Source organism: Alosa alosa, chromosome 16, assembly GCF_017589495.1.
Source record: "Alosa alosa isolate M-15738 ecotype Scorff River chromosome 16, AALO_Geno_1.1, whole genome shotgun sequence".
Classification (NCBI taxonomy): Eukaryota; Metazoa; Chordata; class Actinopteri; order Clupeiformes; family Clupeidae; genus Alosa; species Alosa alosa.
The window spans coordinates 12,112,271-12,134,990 of NC_063204.1; the positions used below are offsets into that span (position 1 = coordinate 12,112,271).

A 22,720-nucleotide genomic window follows, 5' to 3' on the forward strand; every position below is an offset into this window, starting at 1 on the left:
CACACCTACTAGCGAACAGGCTGTGTGTGTGTGTGTGTGTGTGTGTGTGTGTGTGTGTGTGTGTTTGTGCAGTGGCGGAACTAGTCAAAGCCGGGCCGGGGGCGGGGCACATGATCGGGTCCTTTATTAAACTCATCATAACATAATTTTACATAGGCTACATTTGCCCGCAACAGCAACTATGTAATTTTGAAGTCCATCGAACGTACATGAAGTGTAACCAAGAGAACAACAAAAACATTAGGCTACATGACCCCTAATAATAAAACAACAATAATACGCAGCACTATTTGAAGGGCATAATGACGAGCCTTAGCTCCCGCAAACTAGTCCACGATGCTCTGTGTAGGCCTATGTCCATTTTCTTTGCTCTCTCATTCTCTATGGACAACATGGCAAGTCCACTAAGTCTCTCCTGTCCCACTGTGCTCCTCAAGTGGTTTTTAATGGTCTTTAACTTGGAGAATGAGCGCTCAGAGGTTGCAACGGTGACGGCTCAAGCCCCGAATCTCTTTTTAAAAGCCCCGAATCTTTTTTTGTATGTGTTTTCAATTTCCAACGATTTCTAATTTAACTTCTCCTCGGTTTCTCTATAAATGTTACAAAATGTAGCCTATGCCTACTATTACTGAGCAAATATCCCTTACTTTCAAAGCCCAATATTGACAGATAATCTGATTTCCCACACGATGAGTTTAGGCAATGCCAGAGCCGAGATGTTCAGAGCGGCGCAGTCAGTTTAAACAGCAAGCCGGTAAGAAAAACTATCGTCAAGACATTAGGCAATTAGGCTACTGTACCCCGGAATACAAAAATAAACTTCAGAAAGATGTCAGAACGTTTGTTGTACTGTATTCTGTAGTCTGTAGTCTCAATGACCGAATCAGTATACCTGTTCAGGGGCACCTTAATACCACCTGAGGCCCCTGGGCTATATGTTTTTAAGCCCCCCCAAACCGCAAATACTAATTATGATACCCGGCCCGCGATCTGACCCGACGTGCGCTTTTGGTTGATATAGCCTAACATGCAGTGTAGCCTATCATTATTGAGCCTATGTAAAACATTTACATAAACAGGAACAGAAAGCCCTTAAAGGAGAATTCCGGTGTGATATTGACCTAAAGTGTGTTGAAACATGATACCGAGTGTGAACGTATGTCTCATAGCCCATCTCGGCTTGTCCCCTGCACTCCAAAAATCTGGCTAGTTAGCCGATGCTATCAACAGCTTTTTCAGCGGTAGTGCTTCGCATCGGGCTAACCATGCAAATAAATCACTGTTTTACACCATTTACAGGGCTCAATGTATCTCCACACTTCATTGGTAGACTTCGAGGGCCCTGACATTTAAAACGAGACATTGAGAACTTTGAAAAAGCACTGGTACTTTACTTACAAGATGATTTATGCAGACAGTATCTTCACAAAGTTTAGCGTTTTGCAGCCATCTTGAATTTAGTCACGATAAAGTCGAAGAAGGCGGAGTAAGAATGAACAGGTATGATAAGGGATCAGATTCCAAAATAATTCTATGGAAATGCATGGATTCCAGTTGCTGCTACTGGAAGAAACCAGTCATACAGCAGAACATTTTATTCAATATTTTACACCTACTAAATCATCAAAGTAAATTTCAAAACTTTTCAGCAACCGTGAGTCATAACTTCGTCCTGACTGGGGCGACCTATAAAGCCTAATACGTCCCACTCTGATGAAAATGATTGAAAAGAAACCGTTTGCATGATCTTAGCTCCTCCGACCTTGTGCCGTGGGAGAGGCCCGTCCCACCTTACCCAGAGGTGGGGGGGGCGCCAAGACTGGGCCCCTGCGGGTCCCGGGCCGGGGGCGTACCGCACCTCCCGCACCCCCTCAAGCTCCGCCCCTGTGTGTGTGTGCATGAGGGAGAGAGAGAGAGAGTGAGAGAGAGAGAGAGGTGAAGTAAGTTGAAGAGAGGGATGGGAGGCTGTCACCCTGGCAATCTCTGGTCCCTGAGCGCGGAACTGCTGGCATCAGGTTGGTCTCTCTCCGTCTCTGATGCCAGCTGGGGCTTTGAACAGAGCGGAGAGCCTCCCTTTGATAAACAGCCTGCTGAACTTTCACTGGATCAAACCTCCCACAGATAACATCATGATGATTCACTCGTCGAATTAAAAAGCACAATACAAACAAACCAAACCAAACAACAATGCCTCCTTCTTTGATTTCAGACATAGCACACCTAATGGACTAGATGCATTATCTTTTAATGTTTGAGGTCATTTTAGAAGAAAGTTCAATCATTTGAATTACTTCCTCGGATAACATTTTATCCTCAACAACCTCTCAAAGAGGTAATAATTGTGATGCTGAAATTGGTTTGTGTTGTTTTGTTATTGGCTTTATGCTAATGTGTGTGCTTTGTGTGCGTACTACATTATGCTGCCCTGAGGACACATTTGCATGCCTTGTGTCACGGCGTTTGGACTCTCGACAAATATTAAATTATCTTCTTGTCAAGCTGAGCATCCCAATAATAATTACAGTGGACATCCAGCAGAGAGAAACACTCTCTTATGTCCATTTTAATTTTGATCCTCATCACATCTGCCATTTACATATGAAGCGTTCAAATACGCTTTGTTACGAATACGAGTTGTTGCAGCCAACAGCTAAAGCAGTGAGGCAGCTACAGTGCTACTCTCTGGGGGCATGTTCATGAGCCCCCCATGTTCACGCCCCCATAGTAGACAGTACTCGGTGACCTTGAGAAACAGATATATGTGAAAAGTCACCGCAATTCTCCTTTAAGAGAATAGTGCAATATTAGCTTATAGCTTATGCCCCTCATTGTCCAGTTATAACAGGCAGTGGGCAAGGGCCCCATATCTGCTTTAATTTTAGAAAATAACCATAATCATCCATAATAACCATAATAATTGTAGGCTACGATTACCGGCCTACGCGATACATAAACAATATGGAGGGGTCAGGATGTAAGCTACATCGGCATTTTTCCAAGAATGCTATTGGTTTATAACGAGAAAATGTCACACATATCAGACCACAAATATAGCTGCCTTCTCTAATTGCCAGGAAAAGTAATGTGGACAAAGTTACCGGTATACAGGTTTCCGGAGGGAAATCTTTCTCTGTGTTTTACCCATCCAGGATTAATGAACACAAATGTACAGTGAGCAGTGGATAAACGGCAGAGTGAGCTCAAGGGCACCTCAGTCATGGATGTGGACATGAAAAGACCACTCCTCACAAGCATAGTTTTCCAACCAGTCAGGGATCAAATGGACCATCCTTCAGTCTCAAGTCTGATTCCCTAACCAGTAAGCCACGACTGCCCTCAAAAATGTGCAGGCAATGAGAGTGGCAACTAATTTTTCACTCCTTTGAGGAAAACTTGGAAACTTATTAACAAAAAAAATGGGTCTTCCCTCAAATACATAAACTCATAAATTCCCTCAAATAAACTCATAAATTCATAAATCGTTTTGAAAAAAAATTAAGAACATTGACAAGTGTTTTACTGTCGCTAACACCTTACAAACTTGGAAAAAGTGTAGAAAGAAAATGGGAATGTCCTTTGTTACTTCTGTCCATTCACCTATATTTCTGAATCCAGACCTTAGATCTCAAATCACCTTATCTAACACAAGGCAGTGGACCAATTTTGGTATAATACAATTTAAAGACATGTTAAATATGGATTTCAAGATTAAATCATTTATGGATTTAAAGCTACAGTTTGAACTCCCAGACATACTATTCTTTAAGTACTTACAACTAAGAAGTGTTATCACAGCATTTATTAAAGAAAAACAATTAAGGTTTGAATTATCTGAATTAGAGGAGTTGTTATTTTCTTCAGAAACTTTAAAAGGAAAAATTTGTATATTTTACAACCTTTTGACAAAAGAAGGCCCATCATCATTTGTGGGGTTGAGAAAGATATGGGAGAATGATATAGGGAAAATATTTGACGATGATGCATGGTTAAATATTTGTAATAACATCCACCTCCCCTTTACAAGCAATAAAATCAAAGAAGCAAATTTCAAATTTATCCACAAAACCTATTTAACCCCTTCAAAAATGCATAAAATATCAAAAGACATTACAGCTGTGTGCCAAAGATGTAATAAGGCCTAGTGTTGCACGATGTACCGATACTAAAAAGGTATCACGATTCCTTCCCGCAAAAAACGATACGATTTCCCACGTTTTTAGAATCAATACTTTTATTAAAATAGATGTACCGCATAGCGGTACAAAATATGACCGCCGCTCAGTCCTGTACATCCGTTCCGCGAAAATAAATCACACTTCAATTTGTCTCCATATTTTACTCCATCCCCCACTCTTGAAACTTTTGTGTATGCTTGTTTGGCATGCCTGAGTGTGTGTGTGCGGCTGCACAGAAAGTAGCCTACTGGTGCTGAAAAGGTGAATAGATTGTAGAATAGCCAAAGAAGATGTAGCATTGTTATAAAACCTTTAAAATCTCTAAACAATCACAAGTAGGGCAGTTAATCACAGTTCATCCATTGCAACTGGATTGATGAAAGGTCACTTCCACCTGTAGGCTACATTGTATTTGGGAAAAGCAAAAGGTATCAGCATAATGTTATTTATTTATTTATTTTTTGTGTATTTATAAACAAAAACATCTCTGTCAGTTCCATGCCGTTTTCAACAGCTATCAAAAAGGTCATTTTTGGATGGATGGATTTTTTGTGAATGTTTCTTCTTCTACATAAGATTTTAGTCATCTTTAGTTCATGTAATACTTTTATTGTCAATGCACAAATTAAGTAACAGTAGTCTGAAACGTTATTGTTAATGCACAAATTAAGTAACAGTAGCCTAGTCTGAAACGAAATGCTGTTTTACATCTAACCAGTGGTGCAAATAACTGACATGTCCAAATGGGCCTTGATGAAATGCGCCGCTAGACTGTTCATACACATTTTAACGGGCCAAAGTTGAAGAGCTTTTGTCCGTTATTGTTCGTTTTCCAAATATAGGCTGATTCATGTTCCCTTGCATTGTGTAACTGAGGTCCATGGCTAGTCTGGCTTTCATCAGACCAAGCTCAATCTTTTAAGAAATCAAAAAATAAATAGCGGGCAGATCAGGCTGGGTTCACCCAGCCTAGTCCATAGGCACCTGATATTGTTTAATTTTCCATTGAGATATACACGCTCTGGCTATTCTAAATGCAAAAAATGCAACAGGGAGTTATGACAAAACGGTAACTAACAAACTAGATCCTAATAGAAAGCTGTTAGCTTCCCTAAGCTACAGGTAGGATTATAAGGTAGGCCTATTTACAACATAAATTGTCAATAGGCTATGCTGGCGACACAAATAAAATCTCCTTTGGAAACCAATGGCTTACCCCTTACAGTATCAAGCGGACTTAAACTGCCATATCGTGGCGAAAAATTGTAATAACATTCAAGCAGCTCCATGAGTCAAGGAAAGCGCGAATGAAGTAGCCACTTCTAGATGGGACCCACTACACAGTAGCTTAAGGTGTGTTGCTAAAGCAGCCATAATGAAATGAAGGTGTCATTGTTTGGATACTTCACACACACGTGCTTTTTAATTTCACAAGACTACAATTACCAAGCTGTAATCAAAGCACATCGATTCCCCTCTCACACCATGCACGCACTTAAAACAAAATAAACAGGCGTCTCAGTCTCACGCATGTATTAAGGTTTTGCACCTACGTCATAATGTCATGTGACCGTTTGTTTACAACTAGAGTGGTAGGCAAGAATGGTAGGCAAGGCACTGCAGAGAGTGGTAGGCAAGCCTACAACAGTCAGTTGCATAGGCTACACATAGTTACAAATAGCTTCAAAATTGAAATTTTAATATCAAATATTGACCGATATGCCGACCACTTGTGTAGGCCCAAACAGTTGGTTTTACAATAAGAAGCAAAAAGGCGACGAACGACCGTTTAGCCTACCTATCCTCGTGGTTGTGGAGGATGATCGTTAGCAGCTGTGAAGTCTTTTATTCTCAAGATAGCCTAATGGTGTAGCCTACTGTCTACGAAGACGTAGGCTAAAATACTACTATCTACAGTCATCCAAAAATGAATAGCCAGAGATAGGCTATGAAGGGAAAAAGTGCAGCATTTTAAACATGGCAAGATTATTTTTACCGGAACAGTTTGTTCTAATTTGTCTCGTGAAATTCGTGCTTGTGGACATTAATCACCTATCTTCTGTCCTTCTATTTCAAGTTATCATGAGTGTCATTTGATTATATAATCACAACAAATGCTAATAAATGAAAACAGAATAGGCTTATGTGCTATAGGCTAACGTTACAGGTCAGGCTAACTCCCATATGTCAAAATAAACTGATTTGATCCTAATGGTTTAGCGATCACACACAACAACTTAACACAGCAAACACCACTGTTGAACCTAGGCTACTGCTTCAGTCATGTAAGAAATAAGCAGTTTATGAATTATCTTTATCCGTTTAATCAAGTCCACATGACCAAAATAACAACATATTTAAAGGCTGAGCTAGCATAACAGCCTAATATAGGCGATGCTGCAATGGATAACTAATAAAAAGTTTCATACAATTAATGAATTTTATCACTCACATTCTGAGTTTTTCTGGGTGGTTATATATCCATGCAGATCGTCTTCGAATAAGCCATCGCTGTTATATGATATAATATGTTACAGGATTCATGACTAACGCCATTAATGTTACATGATGCTGACTGACTCTGGCTATAACAGTAGGCTACCGTTTTAACGTCTGCTGAGTCTACTGCCTACCAAGACCTGTCGCTGTTCAGTTGAAGTTAAATGATCAAATATTGTTTGATTTTGTGTCAGCTTTCAGAAGGAAGACATGTTCCTTTCTGGTCAAATTTCACAGCTTCTAAGAAAGGCTATTGTCTTAAAATGTAAACCGAGTTTTGAACAGAGAAAAAAAGTTAGGCTACCATTAGGCTACATGCAGGTTCTCCCATAACGTTATCGATACAGATCAATGCAACAAATCAGGGCGATTTTAGCGAAACAACGTTCCTGTGACAGGCTATCAAATATTGAACAATGGGATAACGTTTCATCATCACCTTTATTGATGCCTGAAATGTTGACATTGCTGAAATACAGAGATGTAGCCTACTGAGAGGCAGCTGCAGACAACGATGTTCAATGGGTTCAACTTGTCCCTTGCCTACCAGCTGGATGTAAACAAAGCTATAGAACCTAGAATACGTCACATGAAAAACGTTAATAGGCAAAACTGTATCAGACCGGTGTAACGTTGGTAAATCTTCCATTGCACAGAATGATTTTGTAGCACGTGCAATAAATGACAGTCGAAAGATACAAACAGTGCTGCTATCAATTTGCTTGGTATAACCGCATTTATAGTTTTCTACAAATGCAATCAATCAAATGCCTCCATCACTCAACTAACGCTAACGGTAACATTACCTAGGTCCTTATTGATATTACAAGATTAACGCACCTGCAGTAAAACCAAGCATGTCCGATAAACATCCTCAGATTTATTTCGCTTCAAGAAGAAATGGGAATTACACTTCATGTGAACATCGTCCTATCCTTATTAGATGTCCGCTGAGGTAAATTACAGTCCTTGTAGGAAGCGGCCCATTGTTTTTCCAACCCACTTTTAACTTCCAACAAAATTACGCCTCACTGCAACGATACGCATCTAGTGGACAAACGACTACTTATCGCCAATACTGAAAATGCAGCCATGATGATGATGATGAATATTTATTTTGGCTTTCTTTTTAATCCTACTGAATTTGTAATTATGTATCGGCCGCTCTAATACCCGATAGTATGTGGGTGCCTGTGTGTGTGCATGTGTATATGTGTGCACCGCCATTTACAGGCCAATGAGTGTACAGTCACTAAATATACACATAACCTAATTTTTTAGACCCCCATGGATGAAATTCTACGAAACTTGGCATACCCCCAGAGAATGCCAGGTCAATCATACACATACAATTTGGTGCAGTTCTGAACATCTTAACTGAAGATAGGGGCAATTAAAGCAGAATAATATTGCATTTTAATTTTTTTTACCGGGTGGGGGGGTGCAAATCACAAATGAGTGATTATGAGCCAGGTTGATGTGGGCCCTTGAGACCAACATACCATAAAAGATTCTTCATCCTCAGTGCCACGGTTCAGGTAGTTATTTAGGAAAAACTGTTTGTTTTTTAGGTTCGGGGTCCCAGCCCAGCCCGGGCTGGCAGTGGTCCCTCAGGGGCTAAATTAAATTTTTCCGTAAAAAGTCTAGTGGGGCTACATACCCACCAAATTTCATGTACCCCGGTGGTTCGGTGTCCCGGGTATCAATGACCAAAAATTCAGGGAGTAGATGACGGAAAAATTCTTGAATTATGTGCATGTGTGCATGTACAAATTTATGTTTATGTGTGTGGGTGTGTGTGTGTGTGTGTATGCGTGCTTGTGTGTTTGCCTGCGTGTGTTTTTTGTGCATGTGCATGCATCGCATTATATATGTCTACTGTGTGAGTATGTGTCATGCATTATGATTACTGTAAATGTATGTGTGTGCGCGTGTGTATCTGTTTTATGCACATGTGTGCATATGGAATGGGTTAACATGACCCCTGGAGGCAAACATACGGAAAAATTGGTCATCCTAGGCCCTACAGTTCTCAAGATATTCACAGAGAACTGTGTCTTCCCTCTACCCCTCCTTCGGGGTTCAGTCCAGCGGGGGCTACAGATCAAAACGAAGAATGACGGTTCCATGCTATCCATGTGGGGGTACATGCCCACCAAGTTTTGTGTACCCGGGTCTTTCAGTGTCCCGGAATCCTTGTTGGTGTACGTCACTAAATGTACACATAAATTATTTTATTGTAAGGCCCCCATGAACGAAAGTACACAAAACTTGGCATGCATTCGAGGGTGTCATAATGATCCTACACTTTTTAATTTTTTTTTTGTTTTGACCTTGTCAGCCAGAGATATTGTGATGAAAACACCTAATTTTTTAACTAGGTGGCTATACATGAAATAAGTGGTAATGGGATGGGTTGACATGCCCCCTTAAGTCAAGTCAAGTCAAGTCAAGTCAAGTCAAGTTTATTTATATAGCACATTTCATACACAGAGGTCATTCAATGTGCTTTACATAAAACAAAACCAAACGATAATAACAAATAAAAGCATAGAAGGGCAATATAGTCAAAGAATAGTTAAAAGGTAAAGATCATAATAAAAAAAAACATAAAACACAAGGTAAAATCATTTTAAAAATAAAGAATAATTAGTAAGCAAAACAAAGGCAAAAGTAGTAAAAAGTAATAAAAAAGACAAAGTAGAATAATTATCGAGGCAGATTCAGAATTTGTAACTTTCGGCACAGTTAGCAGAAAGCTGCCTGAGAACAGTTTGGTCTTAAGTCTAGATTTAAAACTGGCTACAGTTGGGGCCTTTAATGTCATCCGAAAGTTGGTTCCACAGCTGAGCCGCATAGCAGCTAAAAAGCTGCTTCACCATGTTTAGTTCTAACTGTAGGTTTTTTACTAGCAGGTTTTTCACCTGGGACCTGAGAGGACGAGAAGGTGTGTACTGCTGAAGCATGTCTGACAAGTATTTAGGTCCTGCTCCATTTACTGATTTTATAAACAAGCAATAGTGCTTTAAAGTCAATTCTGTGACTTACTGGAAGCCAGTGCAAGGACTTAAGAATTGGAGTAATGTGGTCAGTTCTTTTAGTTTTGTTAGAGTCCTAGCTGCTGCATTTTGTATCACCTGAAGCTGTTTAATAGTCTTTTAGGAAGGCCTGTGAACAGTCCATTGCAGTAATCAACCCTGCTGGAGATAAATGCATGAATGAGTTTTTCTAAGTCATGTTTTGACATCAGCCCTCTGAGTTTGACAATATTTTTGAGGTGGTAAAAGCTGATTTAGTTATCGCTTTTCATGTGGCTGTTGAAATTTAGATCACTGTCAATTAATACACCAAGGTTTTTAACAGTATCCTTTGCCTTCAACCCTTTTTTGTGTCAAGGAGAGTGGCAACCCTAAGTCTTTCCTCATTTTTACCAAATATAATTACTTCAGTTTTTTTTCTTTGTTCAGCTGAAGAAAATTTTGAGACATCCAGGTGTTGATTTGTTCTATACACTGACACATAGATTCAAGAGGACCATAGTTGTTTGGTGATAGAGCTAAGTAAATTTGTGTGTCATCTGCATAGCTATGATATGAAATCAAATTATTTTGAATGATTTGTCCAAGTGGGAGCATATAGAGGTTGAATAATAGTGGCCCCAAGATCGACCCTGGGGAACACCACAGGTCAAGGACGTTGGTGTTGAGGTACAGTTTCGATGGCAACAAAGAAGCTCCTTTCTTGTAGATATGATTTTTAGCCAGCTGATAACTATGCCTGTAAATCCAACCCAGTGTTCTAGTCTGTGTAGTAAAATATTGTGATCAACAGTGTCAAATGCTGCACTAAGGTCCAGTAGCACTAGGACTGATGTTTTACCTGAATCTGTGTTGAGGCGCATGTCATTGGAAACTTTAATGAGAGCTGTTTCAGTGCTGTGATTTGCCCGAAAACCAGACTGAAAGTAATCAAAATACCCATTTGATGTTAGGAAGGTGGTTAATTGATTAAAGACTACTTTTCAATAATTTTGCCAATAAAAGGTAGATTGGATATGGGCCTGTAATTGTTTAGCATGGAGGCATCCAGGTTATTCTTCTTGAGAAGTGGCTTTACAACAGCTGTTTTCAGTGACTTAGGAAAAAGTGCCAGACAGCAATGATACATTTACAATTTGAAGGACATCCGCCGCTATGAGGTGAAAAACAGTTTTTGAAGAAGTGTCTAAGACACATGTGGAAGGGCTGAGATTCTGTACCGTTTTTCAAGTGTTTTTAGTAGTCTATCAAGCTGAACTCTGACATCAAGTTTAGTTTCCCTCTGTTTGTTGCTGGAAGTTCAGGTTGTTGAATTTGTAATTGAGCAGATATGTTGAGTCTGATTTTGTCAATTTTACCTTTAAAAAAATGAAAACTCATTGCATTTATTAGTTGAGAGAAGTTCAGGCGCTAATTGTGAGGGGGGATTTGTTAACTTATCAACAGTTGAAAATAGAATACGAGTGTTATTTGAACTTCTATTGATAATGTTAGAAAAGAAAGACTGTCTTGCTTTGCATATTTCAGAGTTATATGTGCGGAGCATCTCTTTATGGATTTCATAGTGGATCTGAAGTTTGTATTTACGCCATTTTCTTTTCAGTCTTCCTACACTCTCTTTTTTAAGTTTAACTGCTGGATTTTGCCTCCATGGTGCTTTCTGTTTGTCCTTAACTTTCTTGAATTGTAATGGAGCAATGTCATCCATAATGTTTGCCATTTTTGCATTAAAAGTGATCAAATAAGTCTTCAGAGTCTGACAGTTGACTTGACTTTAGTGAAAGTGCTTGCTCAAAGAGAGCACTTGTCTGATCATTTATGATTCTCCTTTTTTACCATCATAGCTGTGTTTTGAGTGTGTGGGGACATAGACACATCAAAGAACACGCAAAAAAATGATCAGATAAGGCCAGGTCTTTAACAGCTGTAGAGACATCGAGACCCTTTGTGATAACAAGGTCGAGGGTATGGCGAGAGAGTGTGTTGGCCCCTGTACATGCTGTGTTAGGGGAGAAAGTATCGATTAGTGCAATGAATTCCTTGGCATAATTGTTTTCAGGATTATCCACATGCAAGTTTAGATCCCCTGATATAATAAGACAGTCATACTCTATGACTTAAGACCAACATACATAAAAAAGGTGGACCTCCTAGGCCCTACGGTTCTCGAGATATTCACAGAAAACTGTCTCCGGCCACCTACAGGCCAGTTGGTGTATAGTAACATAAATTAATTTATTGTGTGGCCCCCCATGAACGGAATTCCACAAAACTTGGCGTGCATACAGAGGGTGTCATAATGATCCTACAATTCCAATTTCGTGCAGTTTTGACTATGTTAGGTCACAGATACCTTCAATTACAACACCTCATTTTTACTTTTTTGTGTTTAACTAGGTGGCGCTATACATGAAATGAGTGGTTATGGAATGGGTTGACATGGCCCCTTGAGATCAACATACAAAAAAAAAATGGTCCTCCTAAACCCTACGGTTTTCGAGATATTCACAGAAAACTGTGTCTGCCCTACCCTCCTTTCGGGGGGTCCAGTCCAGCGGGGGGGCTACAGATCAAAACGAAAAACGATGGTTCCATGCTATCCATGTGGGGTTACATGCCCACCAAGTTTCGTGTACCCCGGTCTTTCAGTGTCCCGGGAATCATTGACGGAAATTTGGGCATGCGAAAAAGGAAAAAAAAAAAAAAATCTGACTAAACCTATATGAGGCGGTCATAAATAGCGTTCTGTGTCTGTGCAACGAGCTGCTCCAACTATCAGTCATGCTCCTTGCACGCAGAGGCTAGTGGGCGTGGCTAACCTGTTTCCCCCTCACACGCAGCCACACTCTATGCACGCAGCAGGCAGGTCTCATTGAGTGAGTGAAAGGGAACAAGAGATGGCTACAGGTTCGGAAGCGCTTGCCGACCGTCCTCGGCTTGTTGACAAAAAAGACGGGCGAAGTGAAGTCTGGAGCTATTTCGCATACCTCGCAGACAGTGAAGGCAAGCCCACAGACACACTGAAGCCCGTCTGCAAGAGATGTTACAAAGGCATTCAGACTAAGGGAGGCAACACGTCCAACTTGGCAAAGCACCTCGCGGACAGACATCCTGACCTTTACAAAGAATTCAAAGACCGACAGGTTAGCGAATGTGATTGAAAACACCATTACATTATCAGCCCCAATCGTATCCACCAACTATAGGCTAAGTAAACCGTGTGTGGTGTACACTGAATTTTGACGAGGCATAGCGACAGTGATCATAGTGTAGTTAGCTTATGAAAGGACAATGTTCACGTTAGTAATTTTAACGTTAGCATAACTTGCAAACGAACTATTTAATATTCAATCAGTTCTGGTAATATTTATCATAGCATGTTGTCTGCCTTTTTTCAAATATTATTTCTTAGTACCTGAAATACTCTTAGTAGAGCCCATAGCCTACCACCAGAATGTATTGAGTCCAAACATTAGTTTATCAGCCATGAACGACATTCCATTAACTCAGCAGGCTACACTGTAGGCTTCATCAGATGGTCCACTGAATAGCATAGTAATTTGCTTATAATTTTAACACTGACCTTGATCTAGCCTAATTTGGCCATTTAAAGGTAATTAATTGTCATAACACAACATGTGTAATTTAGCTATAACAATCAATAAGAAACTTAACACACAAACTATTTATTGACTATAAATGCCTTTATGGTGAGCCCAGAATTGACCTGCACACTACAAAAGTGTATTAAATTAAACACACATTTCTCTATACACCTGGTGGAGGTTTGCGTCCTACTGAGCATATTGTCTGGGTAGAAAAACTATAAAGAATATGGTCTCTGAAAGTCAGACAATCAAACTCATGAAATATTGAAGTAGGCAAATTTGTCCACCCCCTTTACAGACACACAAAAAGATGCCAGCAGAATCAGCAACTACACAGTTGAGACAGAGTTTCCTTCCAGCTGTGTTTGAAAGCCACAGGAAGTATGATAAAGACTCAAAAGATGCAAAGAGATTGAACAGAGCAGTAGCTGAGTTTATCTGTCTTGATCAGGTGCCAATATATACAGTTGACAAACCTGGATTTCGGAATCTTGTGCAGCAGTTGGACAGGAAATATGATATGCCTGGAAGAAATTATTTCATGAACAATGAAATCCCAAAGCTATACACTGAGACCAGTCAGGTTATTGAGACTCAACTTACATGTCAGCCTTTTTTTGCTTGTACCACTGATATATGGACGAGCAGGGCAGTTGATGCATACATGGCGTTAACAATACAGTATATAGCTGAAACCTGGGAAATGCACTTCTGGTGCTTAGGATGTTCACCTCTGTATTCAGACCATACAGCAGACTGTCTCCAAGAAGCCCTGGAGGACATGGTGTCTGAGAAATGGGGACTGGACCTTTCAAAAATGGTGGGGATAACTACTGACAATGCCTCTAACAATAAAAAGGCATTTGAAACCTACAATTGGATACCATGTTTTGGGCATAACCTTCATCTGGCAGTAGGCAAGGCTTTAGGCCTGGACCGTGTATCAAAATGCTTGTCCAGGCTCCAGACAACCTTGTCTGCTTTTTCCAGATCAAGCAAAATGCTAAGGAGCCTGACAGACAAGCAGAAGACCTTAAGCTTACCTGAGCAAAAGCTCATCCATGACGAGCCTACTCGCTGGAACTCCACCTTTGAAATGGTGCATAGATTCTGTGAACAGCAACAAGCTGTCTGTGCTGTTTTGGCAGAAAATAGGAGGAAGTGGCATCTGATGCCAAAAGACTCTGATATGGCAACCTTAGAAATCATTAGAGAGGTGCTTGAGCCAGTGAGTAGCCTCACAGATGCACTAAGTGGAGAAAAGGAGCCCACATTGTCTTCTGTGCTGCCTCTAAAATGGAAATTATTTTCTTGTCTGGAAGAGAAGGATGGCGATAGTGTTCTTGCATGTGACATGAAAGAGAAAATTAGATCAGACTTTGCCTCAAGGTATGAAAGCAGACTGCTGGACACTGTCCTTAACACTGCAACATTTCTAGATCCAAGGTTTAAGGACACTTTTGTTACTATGGAGGAAGAGGTGAAAGCAGATCTTTTGAAGAAATCTAGTGAGGCTCCAGTACAATCATTGAGACAGGTTCAAACAACACCAGCACAGCAACAGGCAACAGGGACAAAAAAAAGAAAAACTGACTTGAAAAGTCTACTGTCCACCATTAAGTTTGAAAAGAGGGGGTCAGCAGAGGCAAGTGGGGCTGAGGCTAGTGTTTCCACATTGCCTTCGGACCAACTTTCAAGTGAATTTGTCTTGTACAAACAAATGAAAGAGATAAGTGCTACTGAAAACCCTCTCACCTGTTGGAAGAATCATAACGCCACCTTGCCAACTCTTGCACATTTTGCCAGACAGCACCTGTACAAGCTGTGCTTCAGAGCGAGTGTTTAGCACATCAGGCATTATCTGTAGTCCTAGGTGCATTAGGCTGACCGAAGAACACATAGATATGCTGGTTTTTCTAGCTAAGAACCTTGCGGCAGCAAAAGAATTTTCAAGAAAATAAGTAAGAGGATATTACAGAAATTCAGAGGATGAGAGAGTATTTGGGATTTCATTGTTCATAAATATTGTTTAGCTATAAAGCTCAAAGAAAAAGCAATACTTTTATTTTGTTAAAACATGTTTAGTAGCTAAATAGTTCCACCAAGTATATTTTAATTTATTTATTCTGAGTGTTAAAGTTGATGTTTGTTCACCATAGTGTAGTGTAGTGTAATTTATTTATTCTGAGTGTTAAAGTTTATGTTTGTTCACCATAGTGTAGTGTAGTGTATGTAGAGGCATGTTTTTTTCCCTTCTTTTTTTAAATAAAGAAGAGAAAATTGTATGTGTCAGTCATTAATGTGTTCACTGTTCACACATTTTACAGAAAAGTGTCTAGTTAAGCAAAAGTAAATATGTTAACTAACAAAAGATTATGCTCATATTGGCTCTGGAGAATGATAATAATTATTATTAATGTAATTTGCTCAAAAACAGGACAGGAACATGCTGGTGAAAGTTAAACCATAGTGAAACCGAACTAGACCATTATTCATCTCTTTTACAGGTATTTTAGAATTTCACCGTGGTATCGGTTCAGTATCGGGTATCGAGGTATTTATGGCAGGTATCGTATCGAAGTCATAATGCGGGATAAAAATGCGGGAAAAAATCTTCGAAAAGGACTTGTAAGCTACACGAACAAAAGAAAAAAATATATATATATGTTTGCATGTTTGAATGCCCTTTGGAATAAAAAGATTTAACACTTAATCCCTTGGCCCACCACCTATAAATATGCAGAGCCCCATCCTCATAAATAGCCTCTCTTCTATGCTGCCAATGTTTATTTAGATAATGACACACTTCTCCAGTCAAGAACATTAAATGGCCATACGTACAGTACCATTCCTCTCTGCTGGCTCCTTGTCCAGCCCCATATGTACTAAAACCTGACTGGCTGAGGGGAGACGCTCCTTAACATAAGAGTCACGTTTGCCTGCATGCTGCCTGCTTGTCCACCCCCTCCTGAGCTCTAGGAGCTGCTTGGGGAGGAGAAGAAAAGATCCCAGAATGGAGCACATGGCAGGCAGGGCTGTGGCTCTGCTGGAACTGCTCCTCAACCCGGGATACACACACACAATCACCCATACACACACACACAGAGCCATATACACACACAGTGATACACACACACACACACACACTGGATACACACACACAGCAATACCCACATACATGATATACACACAGTGATACACACACAGCAATAAACACACAGGGATACACACACACACACATATTACTCCTTCTTTTCACAGCGATACACACACACAGTGATAAACACACACACACAGCGATACACACACACATTACTCCTTCCTTTCTCGGGCCCAGTAAGTGTGTTTCCTGAAGGACGGGGCGACCATCACCGTGTGCTTGTTAGGCGTTTAGAGGAGGCTTCAGAGAGACGCATTACAGCAGCGTGGGGGCAGACACATTCCATCCCGCCATATTAGATTCCACGTCTCCACGGCCGACTCAGCTGCTAATCTGATTGCAGCGTCACCACAGCACCTCCAGCGGGCCCAGGAGATGGACTGATTCAATTAGAGACGGGGAGGGAGAAACACGCCCAGCACACAAGCATGGCAGCAGGGCCACACTGCAGGAGAGGAGAAGAACAGCTACTCACACATTCTCATAACAACAAACAGTCAAGAACAGCTCCTCACACATTCTCATAACCTCAAACAGTCGAGAAGAGCTCCTATCACATTCTCATAACAACAAATAGTCGAGGAGAGCTCCCATCACATTCATATAAACTCCCACAGTAGAGGAGAAGAGCTCCTATCACATTCCCATAAACTCACTCATGAATGTTTACATGCCACACTGGATCATCCCATAACAGCACACACAGGCCACAGAGATCATAAGATTAAAGTGTGATTCCTTAAACTGTTACATCTGACACATTTCTCATAATCATGCAGATTAACACAATAGAACAGAAGGCCTGACCTCTCACTCAGCAGGAGTCTCTACACACACCAGGACTACTCTGGACTATTCAAACACTCATTACCTGAGTATCAGGGTCATTTGCACACTGAAGCGCCTTAGTGTTAAACATGTCTCAGGTGAAAGCCATTTATAAGTCAATATTTTAATCAGAGCAGAAATATTCAAAGACTTCTGTTGGCCAGAGGCTATCGCTGAAATTGAGAAAATGTTTCATCAAAACACGACTGGTAATGATTTTTAGTTTCCTTTTACTATCTTTATCTTTCTCTGTAGAGTAGTCACTAGCCCATGTTCACCTCAATTCAATGTGCTGAAATAAATTCACCCTCTCTTGAATATCTGTAAAACTGTTTGAATTCCCTGTGGCAGATCATAAGGACACACCAAACATGGCAAATTATATTAGTCAAATCTTACAAATATTTCCACTGGTGAGGCTTAACCCCCAACAGCAAAGATCCACCTCTGGAACTAGCCATGGCTGTGAAAGAAAATTATATTTTTGGGGCAATTTTGCCTTTATTCTGATAGGACAGTTAGTGGGAGGAACTTTAATGAGGAACGGCTTTTTAGGTGGCAAAGGCAGCGTTGACAGTTATGGATGGTGTGTGTGCATAAGGTACCTGCATGATAAGGCGTGTTTATGTGTGTGTGTGTGTGTGTGTTGTTTGCTTAGTGCAAGAGGAGAGTGTGGAGTGGAGCGCGTGATTAGGTGGGGATGATAAGAGAGGGCTTCATGGGTGCGGCTGGAGGACTGAGCGCTCTAATAGTGAGCTTTCCAGCACAGAACAAACAGCATGGATACAGAGCGGCCCTTTGAGGAAGGCAATACATCAAACCCTGACCAGCGCTGGCCCTGGGAGCGCCATTCTCCGAGCCGTGCGTTTCTGTGGCGCCCACTGCACTGCAGCTCTGGCCTCGCATGCTAACAGGACTGCGGCTCTGAAACACACACACACACACACACACACACACACACCCAAAGCACTTTCACGGCGTGGTTATGGTGGAACCTCTGGGTCTGCAGTGCCACAGCTTTCATCTTCCCCACTTCATGGCCTGTCTGCTGTGAGCTATAGCTGCTGTCTCCGCAGCCTCCTGGTCCACTGCTGCCCAGCACTGAGGCCCCCAGCAGCAGCAGCAGCAGCAGCCGCCTCCAGCCCCAGATTTATGCGCTTCAGGAGCACGTGCACGCGCTGGCTAAACACACTCCAAGAGGAACATGGCAGCTCTGGAGTAATCCAGTCCAGCCCGGAGCCAGTGTTGACCGCCAGATTGCCATCAGCGTAGACTTAGAGTCAGAGAACAGATTGAAGTGGACAGAGTCACACGCTGGAGAGACAGAGACTTTCTAAAAGTGTTTCTTAAAGAGAACATACACCAACATACACCATTGTCTGCCTGCTTGGAAATATACTCTGCATGAAAATGAAATGCTTTTCTTTAACATAATCATCTCAGAAAGCACAAGCATAAAATAATGGAAATGCTATCATACTGCTTTTAAATTGGCCCCTGAGTATCACAGCAATTTGAAAAGGTTACATATCTGCCTTGCACATAGCCTCCTCATCAGTTAATTTGCTCTAACTGAGTGGATGTTTACTAGGTCAATGAATCTGTCCCTTTTAACTGCTGCAGGCCACTTTTGCTTCATTACATTTCATTGTGGTGAGATAGCTTGATTTGAAAACCATCTGCATGTAAAAATACTCTCTCCTTGTCTGTCTCTCTCTCTCTCTCTACACACAACAAACACACACACACACACACACACACACACACACACACACACAGTCCGTAGCCTGTACCAAATGGTGTCTTTTTTGTAGGGATGTAGCTGAAGAGGACTCCACTGTGGAGCGTGACATTTTACAGTTAGGGCTGACAGCTCTGCATCCAGCCTGTATCTGTACCCTCACACACACACACACACACACACACACACACACACACACACAGAGGCAGTGCCCAGTGCCTGCCAACAAAGCCGTGAAATGGCTGTACGGATGCTGGATGTTTGCAGGCTGAAGACACCAGCCACAGGAACATGTGGGATTGTGTGGATTTCAGAGCTATTAGCTGTACAAAACCCCTTCTAACCCCCTTTCCAGCCACCCACTTCCACACACACACACACACACACACACACACACACACACACATCTGCTTCTTACACACACATGCCCAGAATGCATATCATCTCTCTCTCTCTCTCTCTCTCTCTCTCTCTCTCTCTCTCTTTCTTTTTCCCTCCCTCTCACGCACGCACGCACACGCACATGCACACAAGCACGCACACGCACACAAGGCAGGCACAGAGAGGACTGATGAGGCGGTGATACTGTTGAGGCTGGAAGCTGTGGCCGTGCTTAGCTGTGCGTTTGTGCCAGGGCCCGTGTGGTGTCTCTGTCAGACGACGCACACTCAGGGAGGGTGAATAGAGCTGCGCTCACTTGTACCTGAGACGTTTTAATTAGCTGATCTTTAATTCAGCCTGACCCTCTCCCTCCGCTTTGATCAGCCTCTACAGGCGATAAGGACCTGCCACTCACAGAATACACAGAGGCTTAGTCAGGGAGACATTACACACACGCACACACACACACACACACACACACACACACACACACACAGACACACACACACACATACACACACACACACACACACACACACACAGACACACACACACACACAGACTCACACACAGACACATGCTACACTCTTGGCTAATTCTAATTCACACAGCCCTATCTCACACTCACAGGCTTCAATACAAAGAGAGTCATCACACACATGCATATGGGTTCATGCGGGGTTTACTTAAAGAGGAATTTCACACACACTGAGGGCACCGCACAGGGCTACCACACACACACACACACACACACACACACACACACACTCACACACACACAAGGCTACCTCACACAAACACATACACACAGTCTTCAATACAATGACAATTTCACACAAAACCTGCAGTTGTACACAGAGAGGGCTGTCTGCAGCCACGCCATACAAGATGTTAAAACACAGGCTCTGCTCACAAGGGTGTCTGAATAAGGAAGGGAATATGTTTTTTTTCCCCTGTGGGAGGGATTTGTCTTTGTTGATTTTTTACTCTGAAGTCTCTGTGTCGTCATATTCCATTGTGCGCCACACCAAGAGCAAAGCTGTAGGACTGTGGGAACACGAGGCTTACACAGAGTCCCAGGGCAGCGGCATTTATTACACAGTCGGTCTGCCTGTCTGTCTGTCTCCAGGAAGGATTGGCTGCCCCCACCCCCCAATTCCCCCTTATTCTCCCTGCAAAAATTGCACTGCGTTTTCCTGCTTCCAATTTCAGCTCTAATAGAAATACAGAATGAAATGATTTCATCATTGGAGGAAGCCACCGATTCATTTTACGCCCTAATCCCCCCCCCCCCCCACACACACACACACACACACCCCCCACACCCCTTCACCCCCAATCCTCCCTTAAACAGAGTCTGAGCATGCTCCTCTCCACACCCTAAGGGCTGAATCCAGCAGGTAATTGTTTAGGACTCCAGTAATACACTATACCATATTAACCATAACCAACATAAACCATTGTACAGTATATCCATTCAATTTAGAATTCAGAAATGTATTCTTCAATTTAGAATTCATAAATGTTGTTATATTAACATATTTCACAAATTTACATGTTTATTGATTTCAATATTAGAATAAGCATAACAGCAATGTGTTGTGGAGTCCCCCAAGGCTCAGCTTCTAGGCCCTTCTTATTTAATACACTGCTATTAAGTTAAATTCCAGTAAACAACAATAGTGCTTAACATAGTGTGGCGTGCATAGCGTAGGAGTGCTGATGTGAATGTGTTCATGGGAATAATAAGGCATGCATGGGAGAAGAAAAGAAATGTTTGGTAACACTTTACAATAACTACACACAATTCATCATTTATTAAGCATTTGTTACTGTACTTATTAGTTAATGGTTTGTTCATCATTAGTAATTTCTTGTTCATACATAATTTATCATCAGTAAAGCATTTGTTCACACAATTATAAATGGTTTGTTCATAGTAAATAAGCCTATCCAAAAAATATGTTTGTACATGATTTATACTTAAAGGTAAACTATGCAGTATTGGCAATTTCCTTACTCTTTTCTCGGTTTTTGCTTCTTTTTCGCTGGCTCTGTCATGACGAATGTCTGAGAAACTCCATCGCTACCTTTTTCTAGCCGGTGGCTGGCGTGTATGTGTATTTGAATGCAGTAAAGCAATTTGTTACACTCGTTATACTTCCTGACACTGAGGCCGTCGGCCCGCCGGCCCACAGTTGCAAGGGTAGTTTTTCCGCTCACAGGCGCTAGGGGGAAGCGAGACGGCCACCATTCAACCCGAAAAAAAGTCATATAACCATTCCAATGACTCTGAAGCTGTTAAATTAAGGTAAATAAAGCTAAAAAAACTAGTATATTAAGCTAAAAAACCTGCATAGTGTGCCTTTAATAAGTAATGAAACAACCACTTATAATGAAATCATTTTCTTATTATAAACCAGTTGCAAACTATTACAAAATGCTTTGTTCATCATTTGTAAAGCATTGTTCCTATGTTAATTCTCATAAATAAAGTATTTGTATACACAGTTATAAATGGCTTGCTCATAGTAAATAAGCCTATATCTAAAATATGTTTATGAATTATTGTTAATACTTAATAAATTATGCAATAATATTTTGTTGATGAAGTAATATTTCTAGTATTTAACAGTTGTTACATACACATGCACTAATGATTAGTTAGGTTGAGGATACATATTTTATAAACCACTTCCACCAATACTATAATTCATGATTAACTTACAGTAGGAGTTACAAGTGGTTAGTTAATGATATTTTGTGAGCTTATCTAAAATGAGGACTTTGTAAAGATTACATTCACATTCATTCATTTAGCAGACAAGCGACGTACACATTAATTCTCATCTGTAAATCATGTTTACACACAGTTAAAAATGGTTTGTTCATAGTAAACACACATATCTGTATTATATTTTTGAATTGACTGTTGTAACACCACTGGGCAGAGGTAGTGTAATGGATAGGGAGCCAGGTTAACATGCAGTAACCCATAAAGTTGGGGGTTCAAACCACGGCGTCCACCAATTTGGCCTTGCCCTTTAATTTCATTGACGTGTAAGTCGCTTTGGGTGAAAGTGTCGGCTAAATTAATAAACGCAAGTGTAAACTTTATAACTCATTTGTAAATGTGTTGCAAGGCATAAAATGTCCTCACTTTAGATGAGCTCACAAAATATCATTAACTAACCACTTGTAACTCCTGAGTTAATTATGAATTATAGTATTAGGAAGTGGTTTATAAAATATGTATCCTCACCCTAACTAATAATTAGTGCATGTGTATG

The 22,720-nt window shown here is 41.0% G+C and overlaps 1 protein-coding gene across 1 annotated transcript in view; it reads right to left on the bottom strand.

The window, feature by feature from the left end:
• The window catches only part of grik4 (glutamate receptor, ionotropic, kainate 4), a 342,198-nt gene that overhangs the window by 229,198 nt on the left and 90,280 nt on the right, over window positions 1-22,720 (bottom strand).